Source organism: Lactuca serriola, chromosome 5 (genome assembly GCF_051521515.1).
Source record: "Lactuca serriola cultivar US96UC23 chromosome 5, Lser_US96UC23_V15, whole genome shotgun sequence".
NCBI lineage: Eukaryota > Viridiplantae > Streptophyta > Magnoliopsida > Asterales > Asteraceae > Lactuca > Lactuca serriola.
This window is the reverse complement of record NC_136412.1, coordinates 257,525,359-257,532,416: the sequence shown is the minus strand read 5'-3', so window position 1 is coordinate 257,532,416 and position 7,058 is coordinate 257,525,359. Positions and strand designations below refer to the sequence as shown.

Genomic DNA, 7,058 nt, shown 5'->3' with positions numbered 1-7,058 from the left:
CACAAAAGAAGAGGGACTAAAGTGTAAAGAATGATTCCTATTAACAAAATCTCAACTTCAAGTCGATGTAAACGATATACATCCAGCAAGAAAGTGGGACCCACACAGACTAGCACCTTTGACCGAACCCCACCACCATTCAACACCAACTCAGGTTAAGCCTTAAGTTAATGGACACACACGTGTGGAGGTTGAAAGGAGTAACGTGGTCAGATAAAAAAAGCCAAAATCACACATACACACACTCACACACATCTTCCCTCAAAACAGAATTACCCTTCCACACACCCTCTCTGTTGCCTTTGTCTCTCTGTTCCTTTCCTATATATGTCAAAAAGCCCCAAACAAAGAACAAACTGAAAGAGAATTTTCAGAGTACTGTGTGTGAAAGTGTGTATATATATACACACACATATATATATATAGAGAGAGAGAGAGAAGAAAGAAACAGAGAGAGAAACTGAGGTTGAGGATAACATGCCTGCGAGCTTACAGCCCTTGGACGTCGGAATTCAGGTTCCGTATCATTTCAGATGTCCAATTTCTCTTGAGCTCATGATGGATCCAGTCATCATTGGAACCGGTCAGACATATGATCGTTCAAGCATCGAGTCATGGGTGGCCACCGGAAATACCACCTGCCCTGTCACGCGACTACCGCTCACCGATTTTACGCTCATCCCTAACCACACGCTCCGCCGTCTAATCCAGGAGTGGTGTGTCGCCAACCGTTCGTATGGTGTGGAACGGATTCCTACGCCGAAGCAACCTGCGGATCCGGTGATGGTCCAGTCATTGCTTAAACAGGCGTCGTCGGTGTCGAACACGCGGCACGCTAGGCTGTCTGCGCTTCGTCGGCTCCGGGGGCTTGCACGTGATTCGGATAAAAACCGTTTGGTTCTCACAGCGCAGAAAGCGTGTGAGATTTTATTGGACGTGTTGTTCTCCGAAACGAATCGCAACTCGTCTGATTTGACTCACGAGTCGCTTGCGATTCTAGCGATGCTCGCGCTTTCTGAGACGGAGTGCCTTCTGGTGTCTTCCGATCCAGATCGGATCTCGTATCTGATTTCGCTTCTGTCACATTCGTCAATTGACGTACGAGTCAACACGGCCGCGTTGCTTGAGAACGTTGTCACCGGTACAAGATCGCCGGAACTCCGAGCAGAAATCACCAGTCACGATGAAATATTCGACGGAATAGTCGGAATTCTCGATTATCCTTTGACGTATCCACGAGCCTTGAAAGTCGGAATTAAGGCGTTGTTTGCTTTTTGCATGGTGAAGCAGCACCGCCACAAAGCGGTTGAGGCAGGAGCAGTGGAGGCGCTCATTGACAGGTTGCCGGATTTTGAGAAATGCGATGCTGAGAGAGCGCTGGCGACGGTGGAGCTGTTATGCCGAATACCATCAGGATGCGTGGCCTTCGCGTCTAACGCGCTTACAGTGCCGCTGCTCGTAAAGGTCATCCTGAAGATCTCGGACCGTGCGACGGAATACGCCGCTGGAGCACTACTGTCGCTCTGTTCCGCCGCAGAATGGTTGGAAGGGGAGGCGGTGGCGGCAGGGGTTTTGACGCAGCTGTTGTTGCTTGTTCAAAGCGACTGTACAGAGCGAGCTAAGCGAAAAGCACAAATGCTACTGAAACTTCTCCGGAATTCCTGGCCGGAAAACTCGATAATGAATTCATACGATTTCGGATGCAGCGACGTCGTTCCGTTTTGATTTTTTTTTAAATTTTTTTTAAATTTCTTTTAAATTTTTAGTTTACTTTATTTTGCACATTTTAGTCCATTTTTTTTTCTTTATTTCAAAGGAAAAAAAAAAGGTGAGAACATTATATAGTTCTAGAAGGTGGGTGGAGTATATAGAAGGAGAGTGGGTTTGGATCATGTAAGAATTTTTGGTAGTGGATATTTTTTTTCATTATTAATGTGAATTGTTAGAAGTGAATATGATTTAATTGATTAAAAAAATAAAAATTTTAATGGTAATTTATTTTATTATATATTGTTGTTGAGAGTTGTGTCTCGTCTAACTAGTCTCAGATATTTGTGGAATTATGAATAGCTTAGAATACAATCTATACAAACATTGAGTTAAAATACAATCTATACAACTTTCATCAATTTCAAGCATATGATTTGGGGGTTTAACTATCGACATGACATCCTTAGAGTGAGAATTTGGATCTTGTGTTCTGTTTCTATATTGATTGTTCTTTCCTTTTCTTAATATGCATTTTTACTGTTGAAGAAGATTAAAAGAATCACAACATAAATCATATCATCATACACTTCTCCAAATCGCAATGGATATGTTGTTTCTCTGCTAAAAGAAAAAAAAAGGAAAGGGAAAGCAAAAGAAGACATGTCGAAGAAGATTCAAAGAATCACAACATAGATCATATCATCATACACTTCTTGAAATCGCAATGGATATGTCGTTTCTTTGCTAAAGGAAAAAAAAGTGAAGGGGAAAGCATCAAGTCATCAAATTTTGGAAAACAAATTCAAGGACTTCAAAATTCTCAGGATGTTGAAACATTTACTTCTCCATGCAAAACTCGCTTTTAAATATTGAATCAACTGCACTTTTAGTTTTACGTCAAATGAATTTATTGTTTATGGTTTGCAAATGATGGGTTTCAAGCAAGCATCCTACAAGTTGAAATAGATGCCAACTTCACTGTCCACCAAGTGTTCCATAAAATGCCAAAGTGAAATTTTCAGATACTAAAACCATACTTTTAATTCTATTCAAGCAATTTTATTTTACATCTCACACAAAACCAGAACTTTTATTTTACAAAGTTTTTTTTAAGGATATTTATCCCCCAGATTTGGAATCAAGAATGATAGTGAGTCTATCACCCTTGCTTTCAAGGAAATGTAGCTTTTCTTCCTGGTGATTTCTTCATTTGGTGCACGCCAACTTTTGGTTGCGGTGTTTCCATCTTAGGGTTTCAACATTTTCTTTAGGGCTCCAGCTCAAGGCTTAATTTGCTTATCTTTTATTTTCATGGCTTCTTCTTCTTCTACTACTTCTTCGATCAGTACTTGGCCATGTCCTTTTTGGGGGTTTCTTTTATCTTAATTTGCTTATCTTTTATTTTCATGTACTCTAATTTAACCCAATGAGACGATTAGATCTATGTTTATAGATCTTGATTGCCCAATTTTATGTTCCATCTCCATGTCTTTCATAGGGAAAAAAGAATCCCATAGCCAATTTCTTTTAACATTTGGAAAGTAAAGACACTGTTTCCATGAGGAATATGTTAACAATGAGAATAGGGAAGACTACGGTCCCGTTTGGTAGTTGTTGATTGAGAAAGTACTGACTAAGAAAAGTCTATATGGGTAAGAAATCATGACTGAGTAAGAAACCATGTTGTTTGATTGTACATTTAACTGAATATGCCGACTGATGAAAAATGACCGTTTTACTCTGCTGCTCTATATAGTGATGAAAATGACCGCTTTTTATGTTAGCTAAAATAAATTTGTTTGCATGCAAATTTAACTTCGATGAACATTGTTAAATTAATAAAAGGTCCACATGTAATGCATGAATTACATATATATCACTTAAAAATTAACAGTTTTGAGGAATGAATACAAAACTAAATTTTATTTATTTTAAAACAATAATATAACCAAATGTAATAGACATGTGAAAACCTAGTCCCATGAGTCAGAGGTATTTTCATTTTTATACATTAACAACCTCATATAATAAATTAATACACACTTTTTTTCTCTTAACTTTCATTTCAGTCGTTTCTAGAGAGAGAATGGGATCTGACCCAATCTCCATACAAAAGTTGTAGCTTTTTTCTATGGCAGTTCCACCGCTCCTCTAAACCATCGACCATGACAACACCACCGCTGGAAATCGAACTTTCCATTCCTTTTTGGTGGGAAGAACAATCAGGTAACCACCATGGATAGATGTCTGGAGCTTCCTCCAAGAATGATAATGGTGTAATCCTATATTATTACCAAAACACCCTCACATCCTTATCCTTGTTCTCTTCAATCAATCGAAATTTTGAATCCTCTTGGACTCGATTAGTAGGTAAAAGGGTGCTCCCCTCTGCTTCTCTCTCAGCAAGATGTGATTTTTTTGGTTGGGTTTAAAAGGATGAACAAGGTTATGGTGTTTATGGAAAGTTTCCTAATTCTTGTGTTTGAACAGGGCATGTTTATGGTTGTTTTTGTGGTAGCTGTACTGCTGCAATGTCAATGGATTTGTGATGCAAAGGGAAAAAATGTAAAGAAAACGAATATGACCGAGTCAGCTACTTTCATCTTACTTACCGAGTCAGATGGTTCTGACCGAGTCATTCCACATATCAAACACACTCACCCACATTGATTTGACCGAGTCAAACATTTTTGTCTGACCGGGCTCGGTCAGACCCAAATCAAACAGGACCTACATAACTCCCACAAATCTTGACATTATATAATGGTTCATCTTTACTTCTGATAAAACTAAACTCCTTAATTTTCTCATTAAAACAAAGATTTTAACTAAGAGATGTTTATTTAAGTCCATAAATTTTACTATGAAACATACACTCTATGGGAGTTGAGACAATTAATATGTGCAAAACCCTCAAGCTCGGTCTCTCTCTCTCTCTCTCTCTCTCTCTCTATATATATATATATATATATATATATATATATATATATATATATATATATATATATGCTTTTTTTTTTCTTTTTTAAGTTGAGTAGTTATAAAGTGAAAGTTGGTGTATTGAATGAGGAAAAAAAGAGTGTGGATGATGTTGAATGACATGAGAACTTAACCACCTTTGACCAAAAGGGTGTCCAAAATTGATGATAGAATTAGTGGGGAGTGATGAAGAAGCCAAACAAAGCATGCCCAAGGGGAAAGATAGAAAGTTAAGTATTTGTTGGGGAATAATAATATGGCCACAAAGAATTTTCCATAATAACTCTTGTCCCCACCATTTTGGACCGTGACATCACATGGGTTTTTTTGTTTCTTTAGACGTTATATTATATAAATATAAAATATCCGTCAAATGGGTCGAAATTACGACCCATAGTACATTTGAGCTACATTTTGTTGGTTTACATTCTATCAATATGATATGGGATTTGTTTGTATTTCTAGATTTTTATACCATATATTGTGAAACGTGAATCAAATAAATAGATATTTACTCTAATAAAAAAAATGTTAAGATTAGTTTGATAACAAGTTTTCAAGTTTTATTGATACGTTTAAGATAAGTTAAGACAAACTAACATAATTTGTTTTTCCAGTGATACAAGTATTTTAATTTTAATCCTTAATAATTATATATTTATAACATTTAATCGATTGTGACATCATTCATGTCATCTGCAAAATATACAACTTCTTGAAAGGAAATATTATATAACTTTTTATCGGTTTAGTTTTTAAATTATTATTCTAATCAGTTTTTTATTTTATTTTATTGGTTTTGATTATATACATTTTCTTCTACATCCCTCTCGCATTTCGATATTACACAATTACCACCTTTACTCCATGTGGTGGTGGTGGCTAGAGTTGGTGGGGCAATGGTCTGTATAAAGAGATTATTAACTAATACATTTAATTAAAATTATTAGTTAAAATTTTAAAATAAAGTAAAAAATCACTTGATCAGGCATCCAAGTCAACAAATATTGCTATGCCATTATTTTTCCTATAAAATCTTGTAGTTGGAAAAAAATTAAGTTTGCTTTCCGATGTTTTCTTTTAAAGTCGTCTATAAAATCCCTAAATTGACTTCACTTATTTTTTTATTTTTATGTTAAATTCACTTTAGAAAGACTATTTTTCTTTGTCTTTTCTATTTATCTTTTTTTACTGGTATTCTAATTATTATGATAATTACTTTTTGTTGGATTTGCATTTGATTGACAATCATTCTGTTTGTTTATTTAGATTTGTTTAAATATATCTAGAAAACAGTTGGAATTTTTAGCTTGAGATTGATCAAATATCGTTTGTACTAGACATCAATGGTAGGGAAGGACGCAAGATATGGTAGTGATGAAGGAGGTAAAATAAACCACGATGATGAAGAAGATGAATTTTGGTTTCTTGATAGATCTTGATTTCCTTACAATTTAATAAAAGCTCAATGTTAAAGAGTTATAATGTTGTTGGTTTGTTGTTGATTAAACTTCAGAATCAGTTATCCATTTTACTTTTCTAATCAATTAAAACACATTAAAATTATTTCAATAGAAAAAATGTACTTAGGTGAAACAATCTTTAAAGGGGTGTTTGATGTGAAGATGAATTGATGTCCATTGTGATCTCGAAATGACTAAATTCATAGATTATTGGTTTGAAATATAATTGTTCTTAGAAATTTTACTTAGACCATGAGAGAGAATCATCCCATGTTCTTTGTGAGTTTTAAGACATCTAAAGGAGAATATGATTTCTTCTTGTTACTTCTATCAAATAACATTTAGGAGAGATGGGATACCCATTATGTCATATTAGCATAGTTTTCACATTATGTAAATATAGTAACAATTAAATAATTATTATAGATATGGTCCAAAGGCCACATATTAGTTAAAATATTCTAATATTTTTCTATTTAGACGAGTGACCATTTGTGATGACGGATGAATATTCATAAGCTTGGTCAAATTAATGTCCATCATGTTTAATATTATAGTCATATCAAAAGATAACAACCATTTGTATCAGATCTCCATAATCACACATTCACACTAAAGCTTCAACATAAAACACTTATAAAGCATTAAGCCAATATTATGGAAGATATACAACATTAAATTGTATAGATTTATCTATAGATTAATAAATACATGCATACATTAGTATAGAAAAAAGTAATTAAAATACATGAGGAAGCTTAAAATTTCATTACTCGTGCATAAAAGCAATGTTCCATCATATAAGCTTATCTAGTAAAACCTGTCTTTCATACTGGCTCTTGGAAAACTTTGGTGGTAGACATTTTGTAATTGGATCTGCAAGCATATCATGAGTGTTAATGTACT

At 34.9% G+C, this 7,058-nt stretch overlaps 1 pseudogene; it reads left to right on the top strand.

The window, feature by feature from the left end:
• Window positions 1-227: 227 nt before the first annotated feature.
• On the top strand, window positions 228-2,008 carry LOC145054074 (U-box domain-containing protein 26 pseudogene; annotated as a pseudogene).
• The last annotated feature ends 5,050 nt before the right edge of the window (window positions 2,009-7,058 follow it).